Source organism: Ornithorhynchus anatinus, chromosome 2, assembly GCF_004115215.2.
Source record: "Ornithorhynchus anatinus isolate Pmale09 chromosome 2, mOrnAna1.pri.v4, whole genome shotgun sequence".
Lineage (NCBI taxonomy): Eukaryota > Metazoa > Chordata > Mammalia > Monotremata > Ornithorhynchidae > Ornithorhynchus > Ornithorhynchus anatinus.
This window is the reverse complement of record NC_041729.1, coordinates 169,343,473-169,370,123: the sequence shown is the minus strand read 5'-3', so window position 1 is coordinate 169,370,123 and position 26,651 is coordinate 169,343,473. Positions and strand designations below refer to the sequence as shown.

At 46.1% G+C, this 26,651-nt stretch overlaps 1 protein-coding gene and 1 non-coding gene across 3 annotated transcripts in view; one reads left to right on the top strand and one right to left on the bottom strand.

The window, feature by feature from the left end:
* The window catches only part of PDE3A (phosphodiesterase 3A), a 298,794-nt gene that overhangs the window by 256,928 nt on the left and 15,215 nt on the right, over nt 1-26,651 (bottom strand). The window lies entirely within an intron of this gene.
* Nucleotides 2,576-2,713, top strand: LOC114809440. Its single transcript, XR_003757224.1, has one exon. It is a non-coding gene; the product is annotated as a small nucleolar RNA SNORA7 (small nucleolar RNA).

Genomic DNA, 26,651 nt, shown 5'->3' with positions numbered 1-26,651 from the left:
GTGAAGCTGAGCACCATCAATCAGGCACTATTTATTGAGTGCCTAATTGTGTTCAGAGCAGTAGAGAGTGTTCCAACGCATTAGTAGACATGTCTAGAAGATGGGGATAGCAACATCTGCCTCTCTTACCTCACAGGGATGTTGTGAACCTCAGATGAGATCATCGATGTGAATAGGTTTAGGAAACGTAGACCAAGCTAAATATTATTGTCATTTCAACTTCTCCCGGCCTGGGACAGGTGGAAGGTTGAAACGAAAGGTGATTCAATTTAACACGTTCAAAACAGAAGTCTTCATCTTCCCTGTCCTCCCCTGACTTTTCTGTCACTGTAGGCATCACTACCATCCTCCCTGTCTCACAACCTTGTAAACTTGGCATTATCCTTGACTCATCTCTCTCATTCAACCTCATATTCAATCTGTCCCCAAATCCCGTCGGTTCCACCTTCACAACATCACTATAATCCGCCCTTTCTTCTTCATCCTAAATGCAACCCGATAGTGTTAATCCAAAAATTAATCCCATCACGCGTTGATGACTGCATCATCCTCCTCTCTGACCTCCCTGACTCCTGTCTCTCCCTACTCCAAGGTCATTATGGGCAGGAAATGTGTCCCTTTATTGTTGCATTCCCCCAAGCGCTTAGTACAGCGCTCCACACATAGTAAAAGATCAATAAACACGATTGAATGAATGAACAGTAAGTGCTAAAGAGGTCATTCCCTGAAAAATTCCCAAAATCCATACTCACCACTTCTGTACCTTATTGTTCATAGGCCAACTTTCTATTTATTTGATTAATCAAAGATACAAATATGTAATTACTCTTTTAGCTATTTCTTGTATTTCTTTCATTCATTCATTCAATCATATTTATTGAGCACTTACCGTGGACAGAGCACTGTACTAAGCACTGGGGAGAGGACAATCTAACAATAAATGGACACAATCCCGGCCCACAACGAGTTACAGCTTTGTATTACTTTCTATACTCTACTATTTCCTATATTCTGCTTTACTATTTTACTATTAGAGAAGCAACATGGTTTAGTGGTAAAAGCACGGGCTTGGGAGTCAGAGGACTTGGGTTCTAATTCCGGCTCTGCCACTTGACTGTTGTGTGACCTTGAGCAAGCCACTTCACTTCCCTGAGCCTCAGTGACCTCATCTGTAAAATGAGGATTGAGACTGTGAGCCCCACATGAAACAACCTGATGACCTTGTATCTACCCCAAAGCTTGGAACAGAGCTTGGCACATAGTAAGCGCTTAACAAATACCATCATCATTATTATTATTACTATCCTCCTATTCTATTTTAGGGTGTGTCTGTCTCTATAGGCACAAACTCCTTGTGGACAGGAACCATGTCTATTGGGAAGCAGCGTGGCTCAGTGGAAAGAGCCCGGGCTTGGGAGTCAGAGGTCTTGGGTTTGAATCCCGGCTTTGCCACTTGTCAGCTGTGTGACCTTGGGCAAGTCACTGAACTTCTCTGTGCTTCAGTTACCTCATCTGTAAAATGGGGATTAAGACTGTGAGCCTCACGTGGGGCAGCCTGATTACCCTGTATCTACCCCAGGGCTTAGAACAGTGCTCTGCACATAGTAAGCGCTTAACAAATACCAACATTATTATTATTATTATTACTCTCCTATGCACTTAATAGAGTGCTCTGCACTCAGAAAGTGCTTAAAAAATAATCTTGATGTATTTCTCTGGATTGTTAGCCTGTTATGGGCAGAGATTATGTCTTCCAACTCTACTATATTTTATTAATAATAATAATAATGGCACTTGTTCAGCACTTATTATATGCCAAGGACTGTACTAAGCACTGGGATAGATACAAGATCATCAGGTCTCATATGGGGCTCACATTGTAAACAGGAGGGAGGACAGATATCAAATCCCCATTTTACAGATAAGGGAACTAAGGCTAACAGAATTTAGTGACTTACCCAAGGTCACACGGGAGGCAAGTGGCAGAGGTGGGATTAGAACCCAGGTCCTCTGACACCTAGGCCCTTGCTCTTTCTACTAGGCTGTGCTGCACCTAGTACTCTCCCAGGTGCTCAAAACAATGCTCTGCACGCAAGTGCTCAATCATTACCACTGACCGATCGATTTTCTCCCATCTTGGGAATTAATGGTTGTCTGTCGTCTCCATTCAAGTAAGACTACTTTGCAGGCAGTGAACTTGCATTCTTTCTCTTTTTAATGGAATTTGTTAAGCACTGGGGTAGATACAAGATAATAAGTCAGTTTATCATATTTCTTGAGCTCTTTCTGTGTGAAAAGCACTGTACTAAGCACTTGAGAGGGTTCAATATAACAATAAACAGACACATCCCCTGCCCACAATGAGCTTATAGCTTAGAGAGACAGACTTTACCACATGGACACAGTCCACAGCTTGGATTCTTTTCCCAGCTCTTCCACTTGTCTGCTGTGTGACCTTGGGCAAATCACTTCACTTCTCTGGGCCTCGGTTCCTTCATCTGTAAAATGGAGATGACGACTGTGAGCCCCATGTGGGATAGGGACTGTGTCCAACCTGAATAACTTCGTCAGTGCTCCCCTCTGAGGATGGCACCTGGAGAGTTTCCAGTCCTCTACCAGTCTGAACTATGGGAGGGAGAGTGAAGCCGAGGCCTGTCCATTCCATTCCTAGCTTGGCCAGTGGCTAGTGAGTGGAAGGCCATCTGCAACAAGTCAAAACTCCCCTTTGACACATGAGAAGCGTTTCATACGATTATGATGCTCCCAAGTGCTTGGTAATAATAATGTTGGTATTTGTTAAGCGCTTACTCTGTGCAGAGCACTGTTCTAAGCGCTGGGGTAGATACAGGGTAATCAGGTTGCCCCACGTGAGGCTCACAGTTAATCCCCATTTTACAGATGAGGTAACTGAGGCACAGAGAAGTGAAGTGACTTGCCCACAGTCACACAGCTGACAAGTGGCACAGCATGGGTTAGAACCCACGACTCCCGACTCCCAAGCTCGGGCTCTTTCCACAGAGCCACGCTGCTTCTCTACAGTGTTCCGCACACACTAAGTGCTCAATAAATACCACTGGACAATGATGAAGATTTACTCATTATCTAAGGAGAACCCAGCTCCAAATTCTGTCTCCCAGGTGGCCAGAAGCTATGGAATCAAGAGCGTAATGGCTCCTATCACTTAAAACTTAAACCTTTTAATTGAATCTGACTGGCTTGCTTGGAGTTTCAATTAAAAGAACCTCCTTCCTTTCCAAATGTATCTTATTAGTCATTTGGAAAGTTACAAGTTCCTCTGAAACGATAAACCAATTGCAGAAGACAAAAATCTAGATTAAGAGATGAATTCTTGCCAAATGGAAGTTTGTCTTCACGATGACCTGCCTACCCAGTCAGCTGGAGAATGTGTAGATTGGGACCCCCATGGGGGGCAGGGATTGGGTCCAGCCTGATCAACTTGTATCTATCCCAGCGCTTAAGAGCGGTGTGTGACACATAGTGAGTGTTTAACAGATACCATTTTTAAAAAATGTAATCAAACTAAAACCTCTGCAGCTTTATATCCAGAATAGCTGTCCAGAGGGTTTCTTCCTGCAACGTGTTTCCCTCAGACTTGTTTATTTTACATTTGTGCGTGTGTATACACGACTCTCAAGGGGAGAGTCGGCCGGTCCGAGGAACCCACAACCTGTCCAAGAATCGCAAAGTCGGGACGACGGCAGGGAGACTCTTCCGCCTCCCACCTCTCCTTTTGTCTCCACAAACCATGGCTTCCCCCACCCACCTCCTCCAGGAAGACTTCTCCGATTAATTTCTGTCAGAGGCAAGGGAGAGGGTAGTTAACCAATCATCCATCCTTAGCACTTACACATTCATGTCCATCCTAAAGACTAGTGGCTAGAGCCCGGGCCTGGGAGTCAGAAGGTCAAGGGTTCTAATCCCAGCTCTGTTACTTTTCTGCTGTGTGACCTTGGGCAAGTCACTTCACTTATCTTCACTTGACATCCATGCCCATCACCCCCGCCAGTTGTTCTGGACATTTAATTCCCTTCTCAGGCCCCCTGTTCCTCCCCTTCTCCCACCCCCCACCCCCAACGATCTGGCCACCTACTTCATTACGAAAATTAACACCATCAGGTCTGAGCTCCCCAAAGTCACCCCTCCCCCTTCTCCTTTCCCCCCGCCCTCAACCCTCTCTTCTACTTTCCCATCCTTCCCAGCAGTATCTTCAGAGATCTCCTCCCACCTCACAAATTCCACCTCTTCCACCTGTGCTTCGGACCCCATTTCCGCTCATCTCATAAAAACTCTCACCCCTTCCCTCTTCCCCTCCTTAACTACCATCTTCAACCACTCACTCTCCAACGGCTTCTTCCCCTCTGCCTTCAAACGTGCCCATGTCTCCCCCATCCTAAAAAAAACCCTCTCTTGACCCCACTACCCCTCCCAGTCATCACCCCATCTCCCTCCTACCCTTCCTTTCCAAACTCCTAGAACCAATCGTCTACACTGGCTGCCTTGAATTCCTCAACTCCAACTCTCTCCTGGACCCCCTCCAATCTGGCTTCCGTCCCCTCCACTCCACCAAAACGGCCCTCTCAAAAGTCACCCATGACCTCCTTCTTGCCAAATCCAATGGCTCCTACTCTATCCTAATCCTCCTCGACCTCTCAGCTGCCTTTGACACCGTGGACCATCCCCTTCTCCTCAACACATTATCCAACCTTGGCTTCACAGGCTCCGTCCTCTCCTGGTTCTCCTCATCTTTCTGGCCATTCATTCTCGGTCTCCTCCGTGGGCTCCTCCTCCCCCTCCCATCCCCTAACTGTAGGGGTTCCTCAAGGGTCAGTTCTTGGTCCCCTTCTGTTCTCCATCTATACTCACTCCCTGGGTGAACTCATTCGCTCCCACGGCTTCAAGTATCATCTCTGCGCAGATGACACCCAAATCTACATCTCTTCCCGTTTTCTCTCCCTCCCTCCAGGCTCGTATCTCCTCCTGCCTCCAAGACATCTCCACCTGGATGTCTGCACGCCACTAAAACTCAACATGTACAAGAGTGAGCTCCTTGTCTTCTCTCCCAAACCCTGCCCTCTCCCTGACTTACCTGTCACTATGATGGCACTACCATCCTTCCCGTCTCACAAGCCCGCAACCTCTGTGTCATCTTTGACTCTGTTCTCTCATTCACCCCACCCAACCAATCTGTCACCAAATCCTGTCAGTCTCACCTTCACAACATCGCCAAGATCCACCCTTTCCTCTCCACCCAAAATGCCACCTCGCTGGTACAAATCTCTCATAATAACCCGACAAGATTACTGCATCAGCCTCCTTAGTGATCTCCCATCCTCCTGTCTCTCCCTGCATCAGCCTATACTTCACTCTGCTGCCCAGATTATCTTTCTGCAGAAACGCTCTGGGCATGTCACTCCCCTCCTCAAAAATCTCCATGGTTGCCTATTAACCTTCGCTTGAAGCAAAAACTCCTCACTCTTGGCTTCGAAGCTGTCCATCTCCTTGCCCCCTCCTACCTCATCTCCCTTCTCTCCTTCTCCATCCCAGCCTGCACACTCCGCTCCTCTAATGCCGCTAACCTCCTCACTGGGCCACGTTCTCGCCTGTCCCGCTGTCGACCCCAGGCTCATGTCCTACCTCTGACCTGGAATGCCCTCCCTCCTCACATCGGCCAAACTAGCTCTCCTCCCCACTTCAAAGCCCTACTGAAAGCTCACCTCCTCCAGGAGGTCTTCCAAGACTGAGCCCTCCCTTTCCCTCTGCCCCTCCTCCCCTCCCCATTCCCCCTACTCCCTCTGCTCTTCCCCCTTCTACTCCCCACAGCACTTGTATATATTTGCACATATTTATTGCTCTATTTATTTTATTAATGATGAGCATTTATCTATGGTTATATTAATCTATTTTGATGGCAGTGATGCCTGTCTACTTGTTGTGTTTTGTTGTCTTTTTTCCCCTTCTAGACTGTGAGCCCATTGTTGAGTAGGGTTTGTCTCTATGTGCTGCCAAATTGTACTTTCCAAGTGCTTAGTACAGTGCTCTGCACATAGTAAGCGCTCAATAAATATGACTGAATGAATTATCTGTGCCTCGGTTCCCTTATCTGTAAAATGGCGATTAAGACTGTGAGCCCTTTGGGGAATGGGGACTGTGTTCAACCTGATTGTCTTTTATCTACCTCAGCGCTTAGAACAGTGACCGGTACATAGTAAGCACTTAACAAATACCATCATCATGATTATTATTATTCATTACAAGGAAAATTATTTCTTCAACTTCCTGTGGTGGCTTTACGCTTCCTCCTGTTCCCACTGAGGGTGAATAATAATAATAATAATAATAACAGAATACTTTCTGTCTGACTCTCTCCTTCATCACATTAAATGCTCATAGAAGGCAGAGAGTGGGCCCTGTCATACTTTCCACAATGCTTAGTAGACTGCATTGCACTCAGTAAAGAGCACTGCTATCAATCAACAATGGATAGTACTTATTGAGAAATGGCATGGCTTGGTGGAAAGAGCCCGGGCTAGAGAGTTAGGATTTATTTATTTGCTATTTATTTGCTATTGTTTTAATGAGATGTTCATCCCCTTGATTCTATTTATTGCTATCGTTCTTGTCTGTCTCCCCCGATTAGACTGTAACCCCGTCAAAGGGCAGGGACTGTCTCTATCTGTTACCGATTTGTACATTCCAAGCGCTTAGTACAGTGCTCTGCACACAGTAAGTGCTCAATAAATACTATTGAATGAATGAATGAGACATGGGTTCAAATCTCAGCTCTGCCACTTGCCTGCTGTGTGGCCTTAGGCAAGTCACTTCACCTCGCTGGACCTCAAGTTTCCTCGACTGCAAAATGGGAATTCATTACCTCTTCTCCCTCCCCCTTAGGCTGAGTCCCACGAGGGACAGGGATTGTGTCCTACCTGATTGATTTATATCTACCCCAGTGCTTTAAACAGTGCTTGACTTGCAATAAGAGCTTAACAATATAATTATATTAATAACAACAGTCAAAAAAATGAGATTTTCAGTGTCTCATAGATCCATGTTTCCTGATATTTATACTCTATCATGTTTCCATATGTCAGCAGGGATCTTTTCCATATTAACTACATTTACAGACCACAACATTTCAGCAGAGCTTCTTGTTTTACATTTACCAGGAACACAAAAAACTCTGCCCGTGCCCCATATTTACTCCTCCTCTCAAAACACGCTTTAAATAGTAAGATTATCTTTTGTAAATAATGACAATTGACTAATGAAATAGGCTGAGCAGAGAACTAGGGTGAACTTCAATACCCCTTTTGTGACCACAGCAGCCACCGTGAAGAAGACCCTCATAATAATAATAATAATAATAATAATAATCTTCATCATTATAGTACTTGTTAAGCTCTTATTATATCCCAAACACTGTACTAAGCACTGGATACAAGATACTAGATACAAGTTAATCAGATTGGACACAGTTGCTGTCCCACATGGCGCTCAAAGTCTTAATCCCCATTTTACAGATGAGGTAACTGAGGCCCAGAGAAATCAAGTGACTTGCTCAAGGTCGCACAGCAGACATTATTATAATTATAATAATTGTGGTATCTGCTATGCGCTTACTATGTGCCTGGCACTGTTCTATACACTGGGGTGGATACGAGAAAATCAAGTTGGGCACAGTCCCTGTCTCACGTGGGGCTCACAATCTTAATCCCCATTATACAGATGAAGTAATTGAGGTCCAGTGAAGAGACGTGTCCAAGGTCACACAGCAGATATGTGGCAGAGCTGGGATCAGAACCCAGGTCCTTCTGACTTCCAGGCCCAAGCTCTAGCCACTAAGCCATGCTGCTATTCCTGTTCACAGAAATCCCTCCCCACTCATCCTTGCCCAAGAAACCACCAGCTACTGAGCACAGCCCAGGATACTCCCTCTAGACTGGAAGCTAGCTCATTGTGGACAGGGAATGTGGCTGTTAATTGCTTTATTGAACTCTCCCAAGTACCTAGCACAGTGCTCTGCCCACTCTGAGCGCTCAATTAATACAACTGACTGACACAAACCTGGATCACTTAGTTCAGTGCACAAGAACCAGGGAGAGCACAATAAATAGCTTACTTCAGCTACTGCTAATCTACCACTAAAAGATTTTCACCCCCTCTTTCTAAATGGCTGGAAGAGAAATGGGATTGCTGATTCTGTGTGGATCATCACTCTAGACTGGTAGCTCGTTAGGGGCAGGGAACACATCAGCTAATTCTGCTGTATTAAATTCTCCGAAGCACTTAATACAGTGTTCCGCACATAGTAAACACTCAATAAATACCACTGGCTGATTAACTTGAGTTGACTGATTGGCTGAGTTGGACACAGTCCCTGTCCCAGGTGAGGCTCTCCATTTTACAGATGCGGTAACTGAGGCACAGAGAAGTGAAGAGATTTGTCCAAGGTCACACAACCAGCAAGTGGCGGAGCCGGGATTAGAACCCATGTCCTTCTGACTCCCAGGCCTGGGCTCTGGCTACTTATGTGCTCTGTCCTCATCTGTCAAATGGGGATTGAGACTGTGAGCCCACATGTGGGACAGGGACTGTGTCTGACCTGATTTGCTTGCATCCACCTCAGTGCTTAGTACAGTGCCTGCCACTTAATGAGCACTTAATAAGTACCGGAGTTATTTTTATTATAATTAATGATGACATCTTTAACCCTTTCTTGACCACCTCTGGAGGAGGGCGTCTACATCGCTGGAGCCAAGGCCAGGCTCCCCTCCCCCTTGGCTGCCAGGGTTGGGGGAGAGAGTGCTGAGCCCCTTCTCTGATCCCGGCCTGGCTGAGGAGGGGCAAAGAAAAAGCAGACAGAGAGATTCCGAAACACCACAAGCAGACAAAAAAGAGCAGAGTCAGACGATCAGCTCGTGCTCCACACACGGCAGGCGTTCAGAACAACTAAAGATGATGGATAAAAGAAAATCCCCTCCAAGAGGCCTTCCCAGACTAAGCCCCCTTTTCTTCATCTCCCACTCCTTTCTGCATCACCCTGACTTGCTCCCTTCATTCCCCCCTCCTAGCCCCACAGCACTTATGCACATATCTGTCATTTATTTGTACTGATGTCTGTCTCCCCCACAAGATGGTGAGCTTGTTGTGGGTAGGGAATGTCACTGTTTGTTGTTGTATTGTACTGTCTGTCCCAAATGCTTAGTACAATGATCTGCACACAGAGCTTAATAAATACAACTGAATGAATGAGTGAAGAGGTTACCGGCGACTACGTAGGGTTCTGACTGTTAGATGGATTGGAGTGGCTTGTTTAGTGGAAAGAGTCCGGGCTTGGGAGTTAGAGGACATGGGTTCTAACCCGGCTCCTTCACTTGTCTGCTGTGTAACCTTGGGCTATCCACTTCACTACTCTGTACTTCAGTTACCTCACCTGTAAAATGGGGATTAAGACTGTGAGCCCCACGTGAGACAACCTGACTACCCTGTATCTACCCTAGTGCTTATAACAGTGCTTGGCACTTAGTAAGCTCTTAACAAATACCATAAATACAACTGAACGAATGGATGAAAGGTAGGTAGTCACTGGAGATCAATGAGCCCTGTATTTCCCTCACACCCTGCAAACGTACATTCTGTTTTCAGTTTGTAAATAAAGACCCCAAATCTTTCTCATTTTAATGACCTAAGCCTCATGAATTTTTGTCCCATTAAAGCACTCGTCGCTCCCCTCCCAATTAGCTATGACACCTTAATGGGTGTCTGTTTCTAAGGAAGTTTGTAAAACCCACAGACACTGAATGTTCTCCTTCGCTTAGCTGCAATGAGACCCCTGTATAAAACCATCTCCATCACTCGGTGGAGGGAAATAAATCACCACTGTCATCCAGGAGGGAGAAATCATGAGCCAATCGAACCCATCGCCAAAATTATTTTGCTTTTCAAACGGGGCTGTCTTAGAGGCCTCAAGACTATTAAAACAGCCCATGTAAATGGGACTGTGACGACTCTGTTCAGAGAGGAGTCGACACATCGGCTTCCTAATCGTTTTTTGCAATGACCTTATTTAGGACAACGGTTTGATTTTATTTGGATGGAGACCCTCAGGAAGCTGGTGAGGTAGACTAAATGCCTTTCTTGAACAGGCTTTACAAAGAATTTCCTCTCCTTACTAGAATAATATTTGTTTTCATGTCAATCTTGATAAATGACTACTCTACTGCTCGGTTCTACTCCCCCCTTCTCCAAATTTATCTATAAATAGGTCTGAGGACCCAGCTATAAAAAAGAAAGCATAGTTTTCTCCAGAGATGATATAGGCCTACAATTTTTAGAGTTTAGTAACAATAATAATAATTATTATTATTATACAAGCTAATCAGGTTGGACACAGTTCCTATCCCACGTGGGGCTCACAGTCTCAATCTCCATTTTACAAATGAGGTAAGTGAGGCACAGAGAAGTGAAATAACTTGCCCAAGGTCACACAGCAGACAAGAGCCGGGATTAAGAGCCAACTCCTTCTGATTCGAACACCCGGGCTCTATCCACTAGGCCAAGCTAATGATCTCCCTCTTGACTGTATGCTCGCTGTGGGCGGGTAACATGTCTACCAGCTCTGTCATATTGTACCCTCCCAAGCGTTTAATATAGTGCACAGCACACAGTAAGGCGCTCAATAAATCTGACAGAGACCCCAGCCAACAGAGACCAGACCAGTGGCTGGAAGGGAGCGGGAAACAAACCTGTTGCTTAGGTATCAAGGAATTACTGAAGGAGCATCTAAAGGTGAAATAATTTGGGAAGATGTGAGATTAAACCCTCCTAAAATCACACCTCCTCCAAGGAGCCTTCCCTAAGCCCTCATATCCCCTCTGCATCAACTACGAACTTGGCCGTGTACTCCTTAAATGCTGATACTCTCTGGGTCTCAGTTACCTCATCTGTAAAATGGGGATTAAGACTGTGAGCCTCATGTGGGACAGGGACTGGGTCCAACCCGATTATCTCGTATCTACCCCAGTGCTTAGCACAGTGCTTGTCAGATAGTGAGCACTTAAACACTATCCATAACCTTCTATTCTACTATTCACTTTACTATCTGACTCCTCCTGTAGACTGTAAGCTCTTTGTGGGCAGGGAACGTGTCTGGCTACTCTACTATATTATCATTTCCCCAGCGTTTAGTACAGTGGCCTGCATGGGACAACCTGATTACCCTGTATCTACCCCAGCGCTTAGAACAGTGCTCTGCACATAGTAAGCGCTTAATAAATACCATTATTATTATTATTATACAATAGACTGTAAGCTCGCTGTGGGCAGGGAATATGTCTGTTGATTTTTCTATCGTCCACTCCCAAACACTCAGTACAGTGCTCTGCACCACTAAGCGTTCAGTAAATCCAGCTAACTACAGTAAGCGCTCAATCAATATCCTGATTCAATGAAGGCCTTCGGGAGGAAATGTAACTTTGTAGAACTCTGAAGATGGGGAGAGCTGCGGTCTGCCGGATGAGAAAGCATTGGGAGGGTGTGTGCCCAAGGAAAACAGAGAGATGAAAGTGAGGCTCAGTGAGGAAAAATAATAATAAGTATGCTATTTGTTAAATGCTTACCTCAGGCTAGTGACTGTATTAAGAATTAATAATAATTATGGTATTTGCTAAGCACTTACAATGTGCCAGGCACTGTACTAAGCACTGAGGTGGAGACAAGCAAATTTGGTTGGACACAGTCCCTATCCCACATGGGGCTCACAGTCTTAATCTCCATTTTACAGATGAGGGAACTGAGAATCAGAGAAGTGAATGGAGCCAGGATTAGAACCCATGATCTTCTGACTCCCAGGTCTGTGGCTCTATCCACTGCACCATGTTGCTTCTCATAAGCACTGGGGTAGATAACAGATAATCAGGGTGAACACAGTCCCTGTCCCACATGGGGCTCACAGTCCTAGGCGGGAGAACAGGTACCAAATCACCATTTTACAGATGAGGAAATTGAGGCATAGAGAAGTTAAGTGATCTGCCCAAGGTCCAACAGCAAACGGTGGAGCTGGAATTAGAACCCAGGTCCTCTGACTCCTAGCCCTTGCTCTTTCCACTAGGCCACGGTGCTTCGCCAAAAAGGACTGCATGAATCAGCAAAAAGAATCAGCAAACCATCTACATATTTCACTCACTTCATCACTCCCAGAAATTAAAATGTTCTCTATTTGCATGTTTACGAGGCCTCGGAATATTAGCTAAATGGCCCTAACAAATTTCCCTGAAATTAATCACAAAGAAACACTGTATTCACTGTTCGGGCCTGAAACCTCAGGGTCTAAAACCTTATCTGATGATGTTCTTCTTTCTCTAGGATAATAACTAAATCAAAAGAGTGCCTTTAGGGCACAGAATGTTGTACTGAGCATTTGGGAGAGTACAATCGAGTAGATAAGATCCCTGCCCTCAAGTTGCTTCCAGTCTACTTTGTCCAGACCACTGGACTGAGCACTTAGGGGACGACAAGAGAGTTTGGAGACACGATCCCTTCCCTCAAATAGCTTAAGCTTAAATAATTTACTGGCAGGAGGAGGAAGTGGTGAATAAATAAACTACGGAAGGCCATAAATCACAAACACTACAACGCAGGCGCCTGGATCGTTTTGGGATTTCTCTCTCCCCTCTCACTTTCGCTCAGCCATTACTGCTAAGTCTTGTGCTGCGCTCTCCCAAGTCATTCATTCATTCATTCATTCAATCATATTTATTGAGCGCTTACTGTGTGCAGAGCACTGTCCTAAACCCTTAGAAAGTACAATTCAGCAACAGAGACAATCCCTGCCCACAACGGACTCACAGACTAGAAGTGGGAGAGAGACATCAAAACAAGTAAACAGGCATCCACAGCACCTTAATACAGAGCTCTGCGCATAGTAAGCGCTCAACAAATACCACTGATGGATGGATTAAAGTCACGTTCTCCCCTGAGAACTTCACTCTACCACCGAACAGGCTGTCGTGTAAAGTGCAAGAGATTTGTTGAGGATTATTTGAGGATTAATCCAAAGTGATAACGATTCCATCCTCAGACAACATTCTCCAGGCTTTTTCCTCCTGGTGCGGGTGTCCTGGGCACAAGCTTCACAGAAAGTTCTGGCAAGAGATTAATTAATCAACCAATTCTATGTACTGGATAATTGTGGGCAGAGCACTGTACTATGCTGGGGAGAGCACAGTAGGGTTGGAAGACATGATCGCTGTCCTTAAAGAGATTACAGTTTACTGCATTTAGAGCATTGATCCATGTCCTTAAGGAGGTTACAGTCTACTGGGTGCAAAGCACTGTGCTGAATGCTTGGAAGAGGACAATAGAGGTAGACACTACCTCTACTCTTAAGGAGCTTACAGTCTGAGTACAGAGGACTGTAGTAAGTGCTTGGGAGAGTACAATTGAGTTGATAAACAGCATCCTCAAGGGACTGACAATACAGTAGAGTAGACTGACACAAAATTCCTTCCCGACAGAAAAGAAAAACAGATACCTACATGAGTAACTACTAACAGAGTGGACACGGGAGTCATTAATAATAATTACGGTACTTGTTAAGTGCTTACTATATGCCAAGCACTATTCTAAGATCAGGGGTAGGTACAAGATAATTGGGTTGGACACAGTCCCTGTCCGACATGGGGTTCACACTCCCGATCCCCATTTTACAGATGAGGAAGCTGAGGCCCAGAGAAGTGAAGTGACTAGTCCAAGGTCACCCAGCAGAAAAGTGGGGGAGCGGGGATTGGAACCCATGACCTTCTGTCTCCCAGGCCCAGGCTCTATCCACTACACCATGCTGCTTCTCATTATAATAATAATGGTATTTGTTAAGCGATTGCTATGTGTCAAGCACTGTTCTGAACAGAAGGGTTCCCCCCATGATGGTTTCAGTGTGAAGTTTGTACTTGAACACACCAAGCTGGGAATTGGGAGGGACTAGCTTGGGAGAAGAGGAAGACTTCCTGGAAGAGGTGTGGTAATAATCATAAAAATTGTGATATTTGTTAAACGCTTACTATGGGCCAAGCACTGTACTAAGCGCTGGGGTGGATACAGATAAATCGGGTTGGGCACTGACACTGACCCTGCGGTGTTTCAGCTGTACTTTGATGGACAGAGGATGCCTCAATGGGGTATTCTCTAATTCCTTGGGTGGTACAATAAATAAAACCAATTAGTCCAGGGGGCTTCAACTGCTCTGCTGACAGGATGACAACTTCACAAGGCCGTCAACACTCGAGGGGAGAATAAAAGGGGAAACGTATCAGCCATTTTAGAAGCGCTTAGTAGAGTGTTCTGGACACAGTAAGCGCTCAAATACGATTGAATGAATGAACTTCATCAGTATGAGAAGCAGCACGGTACAGTGGATAGAGCACGGGCTTGGGAGTCAGAAGGTCAAGGGTTCTAATCCCAGCCCCACCACTTGTCTGCTGTGTGATCTGGGGCAAGTCACTTCACTTCTCAGTTACCTCCTCTGTAAAAAATGGGGATTAAGAGTGCGAACCCCACATGAGAGAGGGACTGTGTCTAACCTGATTAACTTGTATCTAGCTGGGCCTCGGCCCTCAGGTCTTAATAACAATAATAATAATGATGGCATTTATTAAGTGCTCACAATGTGCCAGGCACTGTTCTAAGTGCCGGGATGGATACAAGCAAATTGGGTTGACAGACGTGGGTCGATAATAATAATAATGTTGGCATCTGTTAAGCATTTACTATGTGCAGAGCACTGCGCTAAGCACTGGGGGAGATACAGGGTAATCAAGTTGTCCCACGTGAGGCTCACAGTTAATCCCCATTTTCCAGATGAGGTAACTGAGGCCCAGAGAAGTGAAGTGACTTGCCCACAGTAACACAGCTGCCAAGTGGCAGAGCGGGCGGGGATTCGAACCCATGACCTCTGACTCCCAAGCCCAGCCTCTTTCCACTGAGCCACACTAATCTGTATGCCCAATTTGGATCGGCCCCATTCATTCAATCATCATATTTTTTGAGTGCTTATTGTGTGCAAACTATGCGACTAGAAGAATACAATAGAAAAATAAAGGGACACTTTCGCTGCCCACAATGAGCTTAGGATCCCAAGCTTTCTGGTGAGATGCTGGTCGACTTGTAAACCCAGTCTGGATTGGCCCCAGGCCTTCTGGTACAACACTGGTTGACCTGTAAACCCACTTTAGATCGACTCCAGGCCTCCTGGTAGGATGCTGGCTGACTTGGAAGCCCACTTTGGATCGGCTCCAGGTCTTCTGGTAAGATGCTTCCAGCCCACTTTAGATCGGCCTCAGGCTTTCTCTGAGACGCTGGTCGACCTGTAAACCCATTCTGGATTGGCCCCAGGCCTTCTGGTAAAACACTGGTTGACCTGTAAACCCACTTTGGATCGACTCCAGGCCTCCTGGTAAGACGCTGGCTGACTTGGAAGCCCACTTTGGATCAGCTCCAGGCCTTCTGGTAAGATTCTGGTCGACCCGGAAGCCCACTTTAGATCGGCCTCAGGCCTTCTGCTGAGACGCTGGTTGACCTGTAAACCCATTCTGGATTGGCCCCAGGCCTTCTGGTAAAACACTGGTTGACCTGTAAAAACCCACTTTGGATAGGCCCCAGGCCTCTGGTAAGACACTGGTTGACCTGTAAGCCCACTTTGGATCGGCCCCAGGCCTTCTGGTGAGATGCTGTTCAACTTGTAAGCTCACTTTAGATCGGCTCCAGACCTTCTGGTAAGATGCTGGTCGACCCGGAAGCCCACTTTAGATCGGCCTCAGGCTTTCTCTGAGACGCTGGTCGACCTGTAAGCCCACGCTGGTTCAAGTCAAATACCCCTACGGTTTGTCTTGGAGAAGATAAAAAAAACCAAGGAGAGTGGAGCAGAAATAAAGCAGATCAAGTGAACCAGTCAATCAAGGGTTATGAGGGCCTATGATTTGTAGAGCACTTTATTTACACTTGTTTGTAAGCTCCTTAAGTTCCCGCTCAGGTCGGCACCTGGAGAGTTGCCAGGCCTCTACCAGCCTCGACTACCAAGCCATTCCTAGCTTGGGCAGTGGCTAATGAGTGGAAGACCATCTGCTACAAGTCAAAACTCCCCCGTGTTGGGCAGCAGTGGCACGGGAGAGAGTCGAGGGTGGAGACTCAAGTTTACCACTTGGAAGGAGGCTATGGTAAACCACTTTCAGATTCTTTTCCCCAAGAAAATTCTATGGATCCACTACCAGAACGAATGCAGATGAAGGGGGACGTTTTGGGAGTGAGGTGCCTATGGAGTCGCTGTGGGTCAGAGACGATTCGACAGCATAAGACAGGAAACTCCTTGAGGGGTGGAATCAGAACAGAGGGTCTGACTACTAACCCCGGCTCTGCCACTTGCCCCTCCCATTTGTGTCTCCCCCTCTAGACTGTAAGCTCACTGTGGGCAAGGAATGTATCTGTTTATTGTTGTATTGGATCTCCCAAGTGCTCAGTACAGTGCTCTGCACATGGTAAGCCCTCATTAAATATGATTGAATGAATGAATAAGAGGGAGGGAGATCAGGTATGGCATCCTCATTTTAGAGGGGAGCCCGGGCCTGGGAGTAAGAACGACCTGGGTTCTCATCCCAGCCCTGCCACAAGTCCGCTGTGTGACTTTGGGCAAGTCACTTCACTTCTCTGGTCTCAGTGACCACACCTGTAAAATGGGGATAAGAATATGAGCCCCATGTGGGACAGGGACTGTGCCCAACTTGATTAATTAACTGTAGAATTTGTTCAGTGCTTATTATGTGCCAAGCACTGTACTAAGCACTGGGGTTGATACAAGCAAATCGGGATGGACACTGTCCCTGTCCCAGGAGGGGCTCACAGACCCCATTAACTTGTATCTACCCCATTAACTTGTTAAGTCCCCATTAACTTGTATCTACCCCAGTGCTTAAAACAGTGATTGGCACATGGAAAGCGCTTAACAAGCACTATAATTATTATCATTATTAGGTTAGGAAACTGAGGCCCAGGAAAGTCAAGAGACTGGGCCGAGATCACAGAGCTGGCAAGTGGCAGGTTAAAGACCTCTTCGTGGCCCATCCCGAAGAAATGAAGGAGCTAGTGAGGGAATGTGTCAGCTTATTGCTGCATTGTTCTCTCCCAAGTGCTTAGTACAGTGCACCGCACACAGTAAACACTCAATAAATACACCCGAATAGGAGATCGGACGTCTGGCCAACGTCCTCTAGTGAGAGCAGCCAAGCGTCCCGGAGAAACGCGCCGGGTGATTTTCCTCAGACGGACGGAATGAGGGCCGGCGATTGATGTCCCAATCAAAGCCCCTGTTGGAAGGAGTCCCGGGGCTGGTACACACCAAGGCCACACAAGCCACGCTTTAAACTCCACGCCGGAACAGGAAGCCACAAAACCGGGAATAACCTGGCCCGCAGGATTGGAGCAGGGGATAAAGAGCCCGCTTTGACATGTGTCTGGGTCCCAAGAGGAGCCCAGGCCTCTGCGCTCTCCGGCTTCCGCCTGCAGAGCTGATGGGAAGACGCGGATCCAAGTCCTGTCTCCCTCTAGACTCTAAGCTTGTTATGGGCAGGGAAACTGTCCATTTATTGTGACCGCTCCTCTAGTGCTAACCTTCTCACTTCTCATTCCATCTCGCCTGTCTGCCTGTCTCACTGCCAACCCCTGGCCCACGTCCCGCCTCTGGCCTGGAGCGCCCTCCCTCCTCTAATCCCACAGACTCCCCCATCCCCTTTAAAGCTTTATTGAAGGCCCATCTCCTCTGGGAGGCCTTCCCAGACTAAGCCCCACTTTTCCTCATCTCCCCCTCCCTTCTGCTTCGCCCTGACTTGCTCCCTTTGCTCTTCCCTCTTCCCCGCCCTAAAGTATTTATGCGTATCTGTCATTTTATTTATCCCTTTGCTCTTTACCCCGCCCAGCCCCTAAGCACTTATGTTCATTTCTGTCATTTTATTTACTTGTATTGATGTTTGTCTCCCTCTAGACTGTGAGCTTGTTGTGGGCAGGGACTATCACTGTTTATTGGTGTTCTTTCCTAAGCATTTAGTACAGTTCTTTGCACGCAGTAAGTGCTCAATAAATACAACTGAATGAGTAAATTGTTGAATTGTAGTCTCCCAAGTGCTTAGTACAGGGAATTACTTAGTACATTAAAACGACTGACTGCCTGGCTTAACCAACTTTTCATATCCAACATCCGCCACTCTCCCCAACTTCGAGACCCTCCTAAAAATCACACCCCCTCCAAGAGGCCTTGAACTCTTCCAAACACTTAGTACGGTGCCCTGCACATAATAAGTGCTCAATAAATACGATTGATTGATTCCCGGACTCCTCTCTCCAAGCACTTGTGTATATTTGTACATATTTATTACTCTATTTTATTAATGATGTGTATATATCTATGATTCTATTTATTTTGATCGTTTCGATGCCTACTTGTTTTGTTTTGTTGTCTGCCTCCCCCTTCTAGACTGTGAGCACGTTCTTTGGGCAGGGATTGTCTCTATCTGTTGCTGAACTGTACTTTCCAAGCACTTAGTACAGTGCTCGGTGCTCGGTAAGCGCTCAATAAATAGGATTGAATGAATCAACTATGCACTTGGCTGTGCACCCATTAGACACTTCCTACTCACCCCAGTTCCATGATGCTTATGTAAATATCCTTAACATTCTACTATTTCCCCTTTCTGTAAAGATAATAATAATAATTGTGGCATTTATTAAGCACTTACAATGTGCCAGGCACTGTACTAAGCATTGGAGTAGATGAAAGGTAATAGGATTTGACCCAGTCCCTGCCTCACTTGAGGCTTACAATCTTTCATTCATTCATTCAATAGTATTTATTGAGCACTTACTATGTGCAGAGCACTGTACTAAGCGCTTGGGATGAACAAGTCGGCAACAGATGGAGACGGTCCCTGCCGTTTGACGGGCTTACGGTCTAATCGGGGGAGACGGACAGACAAGAACAATGGCAATAGATAGAGTCAAGGGGAAGAACATCTCGTAAAAACAATGGCAACTAAATAGAATCGAGGCGATGTACAATTCATTAACAAAATAAATAGGGTAACGAAAATATATACAGTCGAGCGGACGAGTACGGTGCTGTGGGGATGGGAAGGGAGAGGTGGAGGAGCAGAGGGAAAAGGGGAAAAAGAGGGTTAAGCTGCGGAGAGGTAAAGGGAGGATGGCAGAGGGAGTAGAGGGAGAAGAGGAGCTCAGTCTGGGAAGGCCTCTTGGAGGAGGTGAGTTTTAAGAAGGGTTTTGAAGAGGGGAAGAGAATCAGTTTGGCGGAGGTGAGGAGGGAGGGCGTTCCGGGACCGCGGGAGGACGCGACCCGGGGGTCGACGGCGGGATGGGCGAGACCGAGGGACGGCGAGGAGGTGGGCGGCGGAGGAGCGGAGCATGCGGGGTGGGCGGCAGAAAGAGAGAAGGGAGGAGAGGTAGGAAGGGGCGAGGTGATGGAGAGCCTTGAAGCCTAGAGTGAGGAGTTTTTGTTTGGAGCGGAGGTTGATAGGCAACCACTGGAGTTGTTTAAGAAGGGGGGTGACATGCCCAGATCGTTTCCATTTTACAGATGAGGCAAACTGAGGCACAGAACAGTTAAGTGACCTGCCCAAGGTCACACAGCAGACAAGTGGAAGAGCCAGGATTAGAACCCAGGTCCTTTTGACTCCCAGGCTTGGACTCTAGCCACTTTTCCAAGCTGCCTCGCATTTATTTTAAGGTCTGTTTCCCCTAGTAGACTGTTAACTCCCTGTAGGCAGGGTACATGTATTCCAACTCTGTCGTATCATAATAATAATAATGATGATATTTATTAAGTGCTTTACTATGTGCCAGGCACTGTACTAAGCGCTGGAGTGGATACAAGAAGATTGGGTTGGACACAGTCCCTGTCCCACGCAGGGCTCACAGTCTCAAACCCCATTTTACAGATGAGGTAACTGAGGCCCAGAGAAGTAAAATGTCTTGCCTAAGGTCACAAAGCAGATAAGTGACAGAGCCAGGATTAGAACCTATGATCTTCTGACTCCCAAGCCCGTGCTCTACCCATTAGGTCACATACCTTGCCAAGTGCTTAGTACAACGCTTTGCACACAGTAAACACTCTATAAATTTGATTGATTGATGGACACTAAGATGCTTAACAAATACCCTCATCACGCTAGGCTGTAAGTTCATTGTGGGCAGGGAATGTGTTTGTTATATTGCTCTATTATACTCCCCCAAGCGCTTAGTACAGTGCTCTGCATACAGTAAGCACTCAATAAATATGACTGACTAATAGAAACTCCACCCCAGGGAAAGGGGAGGCAAACCCCACCCAGAAAGCCCCAGTGGCTGCTGCGTAAGGTAGGCCATGGCAATTTAGCGCTTAGTACAGTGCCTGGCACACAGTAAGTGCTTAACAAATGCCATTATTATTATTATCATTGACTTCTTGGGAGATGTTGTTTGTCTGGCACTTCCCTTAGACTTCCTCGCCTGCCTCCTTGGACTAGATGTTTTGAGTGAGAAGCAGGATGCTTAATGGAAAGAGCCCAAGCTTGGGAGTCAGAAGGTTGTGGGTTCTAATCCCGGATCCACCACTTATCAGCTGTGTGAGTTTGGGCAAGTCACTGCACTTCTCTGGGCCTCACTTCCCTCATCTGGAAAATGGGGATTAAGATTGTGAGCCCCACGTGGGACAACCTGATTACCTTATATCTGCCCCAGTACTTAGAACAGTGCTGGGCACATAGTAAGCTCTTAACCATCATTATCATCATTAAACACCATCATTATCATTATTATTATTATCCTCAAGAAAAACCGACGGCAATTCAGCATCGTCTAACAGCTGAGACGCTCCGGAAGAGGCCACAAGCCCAGCAGAGAACTAACGTTACAGGCCTAGCCCGTGTCCAGCGGCCTGCCTCCGAGCTATGACCAAAAATGCTTTTGAACTAAAATATTTCATTTGTAAACATGCGAGTTCAATGCGGCAAGGGTTTTAAGGTAAAACACCCCATTTTGGTTGGCTAGTTTATAAGTAAAACATTTAATTTCAAAGAAATATTTATAAACTAAACAGTTCAAGGTTTTTTAGTTTTCCATGTCACCCCTGGAAATGATGTTTTCTGTGCAAAACTCCCAAACTATTTAGAAGCATTAAACTAGTATTACAACAGAGTGACAGATTTTCCGACCCGGTGCCAACTTCCCAAAATCAACATCGCATGCAACCGCCCTCGAAAACTAAATCAAAACGTATGTTCCACAGTTGCTTTTTTGTTCTGGGCCGTAAAAAACAAAAACTGTCAACATAATTGGTGAGGAAAAAACAGCAAGACGACCACAGCCTTAGCATCTCCCAGCATGAAAGACGGACTGCGCGAAGTCTGAGACGTCAGGATGCAGATCCCGGGCGGAGGAGTTGATTCTAGTACCGGTGGCTTGCTCGGCACCACCAGTGCTCTCTGGTCTCTGCCCGTCGTGCTCCTGCTTTACGGTGCTCTGGGGTTTACATGCCGGCTACCTGATGGGGCATAAAATCTGCTTATCAAAAAAGAGGCTGATAGAAAACAGCAGCATGGACTAGAGGCAAGAGCACAGGCTTGGGAGTCAGGTTGTGGATTCTAATCCTGGCTCTGCCACTTGTCTGCTCTGTGATGCTGAGCAAGTCACTTAACTTCTCTGTGACTCAGTTACCTCATCTGTAAAATGGGGATTGAGATTGGGAGCCCCACGTGGGACAACCTGATCATTTTGTACCTACCCCAGTACTTAAAACAGTGCTTGGCATATAGTAAGCACTTAACAAATACCATCATCATCATCATCAAAACAGCTCAGTGTTTCAGAGGCCGCATGGCGTAGCAGATAATGCATGAGCCTGGGAGTCTGAAGGTCATGGGTTCTATTTCCGGTTCCACCAAAAGTCTGCTGTGTGACCTTGGGCAGGTCACTTCACTTCTCTGGGCCCCAGTTACCTCATCCGTAAAATGGGGATTGAGAGTGTGAACCCCACTTGGGACAGGAACTGTGTCCCACCCAATTTACTTGTCTCCACCCAGCACTTAGTATAGTGCCTGGCACAGAGTAAGCGCTTAAATACCACAATTATTATTATTAACTGCACTTGGGTAACACTGATCCTGGCTCTGCCACTTGCCTCTCATATGACTTTACTTCTCTGAGCCTCAGTTCCCTCATCTGTAAAATAGGGATTAAGGCTGTGAGCCCCATGTGGGACAGGGACTAATGATAATAATAATGCTGGTATTTGTTAAGTGCTTACTATGTGCCACGCATTGTTCTAAGCACTGGAATAGATATAGAGTTATTAGGTTGTCCCACTTGGGGCTCACAGTCTTGATCCCCATTTTACAGAGGAGGTCACTGAGGCCACAGAAAAGTGAAGTGACTTGCCCAAAGTCACACAGCTGACAAGTGGAAGAACCAGGATTAGAACCCACGACCTCTGACTCCCAAGCCCGGTCTTTTTCCACTGAGCCACGCTGCTTCTCCAACCCAATTAGCCTGTATTTCACCCAGTGCTTAGTATAATGACTGATATATTGTAAGGGATAAACAAATACCATCTAAAAAATAAAAGACACCACCACCTAGAAGTAGATTATTTTTTGGTATTTACTGAGCACTTACTGTGCGCAGAGCACTGTACTAAGCACTGGGGAGAAGACAACAGAAGACTCGTTTGGACACTTAAAAGTTTCATTGAAGACAACAGCAACAACCTTGGAAGAGTGGAAATCCAAGGAGTCATCTTTTCAATGAATCGATCGATGGTATTTATTGAGCACTCACTGTTTGCAGAGTGCTGTACTAAACGTTTGGGAGAGTACAGTATAACAGAGATGGAAGACACCTTCCCAGCCCGCAGTGAGTTTACAATGTAGAAGGGCTCACCATCTCAATGTTTGTTCTGGCCACTGGGCTGGATTTAAAATAATAATAATGTTGGTATTTGTTAAGGGCTTACTATGTGCAGAGCACTGTTCTAAGCGCTGGGGTAGATACAGGGTCATCAGGTTGTCCCACGTGAGAACTTCCCCTTAACGCTAGAGACACAAAATCTGTTTTCATCAGTGACTGATGAGCAGTCGGTAGCTCTGCAAATGTGCTGTATCTCTTTTTTTTTTTGTCTCCATCGGTAGTATGTATTGATCATCTACTGTGTGCTTGGCACTGTGCTTAATGCTTAGAAGAGCAGAACAGAATCGACGCACATGATCCCTGTCCAGAAGGAAAGTGCAATTTTGCAATCTTCTACTTTCCTCTTCCAAGAGCTTAGTACAGTGCTCTGCACAGAGCAGGTGCTCAGTAAATACTATGAATAGATATAACATCAATCAAACATCAATCGATCAATGGCATTTATTGAGTGCTTACTATGTGCAGAACACTATATTAATGGATGGGAGAGTACAATTCAGCAGAGTTGGCAGTCATGTTCCCTGCCCACAGCAGTGACACACAAATCTGTGAAGTGTTCCATATTTTTTCCTCACATCCACCAAATTAGCATACATTCCCCCTTCAAAACCCTACTGAGAGCTCACCTCCTCTAGGAGGCCTTCCCAGACTAAGCCCCCTTTTCCTCTGCTCCTCCTTCCCTCCCCATCGCCCCGACTCCCTCCCTCTGCTCTTCCCCCTTCCTGCCTCACAGCACTTGCGTATATATGTACATATTTATCATTCTACTTATTTTATTAATGATGTCTGTACATCTATAATTTTATTTATTTATATTGATACTATTGATGCCTGTCTACTTGTTTTGTTTTGTCTGTCTCCCCCCTTCTAGACTGTGTGCCTGTTGTTGGGTAGGGATTGTCTCTATCTGTTGCTGAATTGTACTTTCCAAGCGTTTAGTACAGTGCTCTGCACATAGTAAGCAGTCAATAAATATGATTGAATGAATGAATGAATGAATGAATGAATGAATGAATGAACAACAACATAAATGATCGATGGAATATCTATTCCTGTTGCTTTTCCATTTAACAACCAATCAGTCATATTTATTGAACACTTATGTATGTAAAACACTGTACTAAGTGCCTGGGAGGGGAAATATAGCAGAGTTGGAAGACATGCGCCTTGCCTACAAGGAGCATAAATTAGCAGCTGAAAGCGGGGTGAAGTTTATCCAGACACACACATTCTCATCTTCCTCTAATATATTCAGCAGGGACACGGGAAACAGTGTGGCCTCGTGGACAGAGCATGGGCTGGGAGTGAGAGGACCTGGGTTCTAATCGCGACTCCACCACCTACATGCTCTTTGAGACCCTGGGCAAGTCACTACTTCTCTGCGTTTCAGTACCTTCATCTGTAAAATGGGGTTTCAGTAACCGTTCTCCCACCCTGTAAGACGGCGAGCCCCATGGCAGAGAAGCATTGTGTCTGACCTGATTATCCTGTATCTACTTCCCCTGCTTGGTGCAGTCCTTGGCACATAGTAAGTGCTTAACAAATGCCACAATTATCATATAAACTCAGTAACACAAGAGAAAGTAGCAGACTGCCAAAAAGAAAAGTATGAAAGGTGAAACACCCTATCTGTAAAACACTCAAATACTCCCGAAAGAGGTGTGCTCTGGGCAACAGTGAATTTGGAGGGAAATGAACCCCTTTGGTAAACACACCTGTGAGTCCTTCGTGGTACAGGGACTGCGTCTAATCTGATTATCTTGTACCTATTTCGGTGCTGAGTACAGTGCCTGGCACATAGTAAGTGCTTTTTTTTTTTTTAATGGTATTTGTTAAGCACTTTCCATGAACCAGGCATTGTACTCAGCACTGGGGTAGATACAAGATAATCAGGTTGGACACAGTCCATGTCCCACATTCATTCAATTCATTCAATAGTATTTATTGAGCGCTTACTATGTGCAGAGTACTTTACTAAGCGCTTGGGATGAACAAGTCGGCAACAGATAGAGACAGTCCCTGCCGTTTGACGGGCTTACAGTCTAATCGGGGGAGACGGACAGACGAGAACAATGGCAATAAATAGAGTCAAGGGGAAGAACATCTCGTAAAAACCGATGGCGACTAAATAGAATCAAGGCGATGTACAATTCATTAACAAAATAAATAGGGTAACGAAAATATATACCGTTGAGCGGACGAGTACAGTGCTGTGGGGATGGGAAGGGAGAGGTGGAGGAGCAGAGGGAAAAGGGGAAAATGAGGCTTTAGCTGCGGAGAGGTAAAGGGGGGATGGCAGAGGGAGTAGAGGGAGAAGAGGAGCTCAGTCTGGGAACGCCTCTTGGAGGAGGTGAGTTTTAAGTAGGGTTTTGAAGAGGGAAAGAGAATCAGTCTGGCGGAGGTGAGGAGGGAGGGCGTTCCGGGACCGCGGGAGGACATGACCCGGGGGTCGACGGCGGGATGGGCGAGACCGAGGGACGGTGTGGAGGTGGGCGGCAGAGGAGCGGAGCGTGCGGGGTGGGCGGTAGAAAGAGAGAAGGGAGGAGAGGTAGGAAGGGGCAAGGTGATGGAGAGCCTTGAAGCCTAGAGTGAGGAGTTTTGTAGTTCTCAGTCTAAGGAGGAGGGAGATGAGGTACTGAATCCTTATTTTACAGATGAGAAAACTGAGGCACAGAGAAGTGGAGTGACTTGCCCAAAGTCACACAGCTGACAAGTGGCGGAGCCGGGATTAGAACTCACAACCTCTTACTCCCAAGCCTGGGCTCTTTCCACTAAGCCACACTATTCTAATGATTACCATCTACAATGGATGGGTAAGTGCAACCAGTCAACTACTGGGTGCAGTACACTGTACTAGGCGCTTGAAAAGTACAGAATAACCAAGTGTCCCAGGCCCTGCCCCGAGGAGCTTCCTCTCTAATGTGGAAAACAGTGCAAAAATACCTATAACTAGCATGGTCAGAAGAAATAAATTGAGCAGATATTTAGACATGAATGCTAAGGAGGGAGTATGGAATGCAGGGACCATGTCTGTGACTCTATAGTCCTCTCCCAAGTGCTCACTACAGTGCTTTGCACACAATAGACTGTAAACTCCTTAAGGCAAGGGCCGCTTCTACTAATAATAATAATGGTGACATTTCATTTATTCAATCATATTTATTGAGTGCTTACTTTATGCTGAGCACTGTACTAAGCGTTCGGAAAGTACAATCCAAAGAGAAAGTACAATACAAAGAGAAGCAGCGTGGCTCAGTGGAAAGAGCCCGGGCTTTGGAGTCAGAGTTCATGGGTTCGAATCCCGGCTCGGCCACTTGTCGGCTGTGTGACTTTGGGTAAGTCACTTCACTTCTCTGTGCCTCAGTTCCCTCATCTGTAAAATGGGGATGAAGACTGTGAGCCCCATGTGGGACAACCTGATTCCCCTGTGTCTACCCCAGCGCTTAGAACAGTGCTCGGCACATAGTAAGCGCTTAACAAATACCAACGTTACAATCCCTGTCCACACCAGGCTTTCAGTCTAGAAGGGGGGAGACAGAGGTTAAAACAAGTAAACAGGCATCAATATACATAAAAAAGAATTATAGATATATACACATCAAAACAAGCAAACTGGCATCAATATAAATGAATAGAAT